Source organism: Phyllopteryx taeniolatus, chromosome 6 (assembly GCF_024500385.1).
Source record: "Phyllopteryx taeniolatus isolate TA_2022b chromosome 6, UOR_Ptae_1.2, whole genome shotgun sequence".
In the NCBI taxonomy this organism is placed as follows: Eukaryota; Metazoa; Chordata; class Actinopteri; order Syngnathiformes; family Syngnathidae; genus Phyllopteryx; species Phyllopteryx taeniolatus.
In genome coordinates this window covers 2,282,666-2,284,517 of record NC_084507.1, presented here as the reverse complement: position 1 = coordinate 2,284,517, position 1,852 = coordinate 2,282,666, and positions in this window count along the sequence as shown.

Below are 1,852 nucleotides of genomic sequence, written 5' to 3'. Positions count from 1 at the left end.
CGGGGATCGGGTACGTCATGCTCTGCGACGTGAGTTTAAAAAAGACCCTTCAGGCGTCAGTCAAAATCATAGACCTATCGATAAATGGCCTCTTGTGCACGGAAATGTACGTCGACGTAGACGCCATTTTGTATGTGGCAGAGCGGAGCGATCAGGTGAAGATGCTCTTAGTTGATGCTCGGAGAAGTGTTGGACTCCTATTTTTGCTCCTCTCTGTGTGTCCTAAAAGAAGTAATAATGTTAATGGCTTCCAGTCAGTAAGCTATTAAGTAGCACCTTGCTTTAAATATTATCACATGTACGTGACACAAACAACAACCTTCTCTCATTCCACGTCAGACAGACAGTGGTACTGTCTGACAACCTGAATCGTTTCCTAGCCAAGTCAGCTAACTCCTCCTTAAACACAAAAACAGAGAGCTAATTAAGACAGGTAGTAATAATAGTGTGTTGGTATTAAGTGGCACCACCGAGCACTATCACACCACCGACTTCTGCGTTAACCATCCGCGAACAGGATGTGAGACGCATCTTCCAACAACAAAAGATTAACAGAGCAGCAGGCCCAGACCATGTGTCCCCATCCTGCCTCAAAGTCCGCGCGGACCAGCTCGCTCCAGTCTTCACACACATCTTCAATAGATCTCTGGAACTGTACGAAGTACCATCCTGTTTCAAACGCTTCACCATCATTCCAGTCCCCAAGAAACCTACAATCTTGAGTCTAAATGACTACAGGCCTGTCGCCTTGACATCTGTGGTCATGAAGTCCTTTGAACGTCTCGTGCTGGACCACCTCAAGAGCGTCACAGGTCCCCTGCTGGACCCCCTGCAGTTTGCCTACCGAGCGAACAGGTCTGCGGATGATGCAGTCAACATGGGACTGCACTTCATCCTAGAACACCTCGACAGTGCAGGGACCTACGTGAGGATCCTGTTCGTGGACTTCAGCTCAGCATTCAACACCATCATCCCTGAACTCCTTTCCTCCAAGTTTCTCCAACTCAGCGTCTCGTCTGCCATCTGCCAGTGGATTTACAGCTTTCTGACGGGCAGGACACAGCAGGTCAGGCTGGGGGAGGCTTGACCTGCTGTGGAGGAACCGTCGAGACCTTCAAGTTCCTGGGAATTAAAGTCTCTCAAGACCTGAAGTGGGCGACCAACATCAACTCCGTCCTCAGAAATGCCCAGCAGAGGATGCCACAGGAGCTGCTGAGGCAGTTCTACACAGCGGTCATCGAATCAGTCCTGTGTTCTTCCATCACAGTCTGGTTTGGTGCTGCTACAAAAATGGACAAACTCCGACTGCAACGGACAAGCAAAACTGCTGAAAGGATTGTCGGTACCCCCCTACCTACCCTTGAGGACTTGCACACTGGCAGAACTAAGAAAAGAGCGTGCAAAATCCTCTCGGACCCTCCACATCCCGGTCACCGGCTCTTCCAGCTCCTTCCCTCAGGTAGGCGCTACCGATCAATGCAAACTAGAACTAGTAGACATTCCAACAGCTTCTTCTCTCTTGCAATCAACTTCTTAAACACCTAACCAACAATTCCACTTCAACATGCTGGCAATTTTTTGACTTGAGTTTGTTGTCACATTTCTGTGGGGCCAATTATGTATTACTCGTGCACTCACTGTAGTAGTCTCGCCACGCTGCACTATTTGCATATCTGTTGTTGACCAATACTGGCCACTCATGCCAGAGTAGCATCTGCATCACTTGCACACTGACTGAAGAGTATCTGCAACATTTGCACAATCAACATTGTCCCAGATTATCGCACTACTCGTCACTTTAAACCGCATACACTCCTTGAAGTCTCGGCGCCCTTTGCACAATGGTCATTGC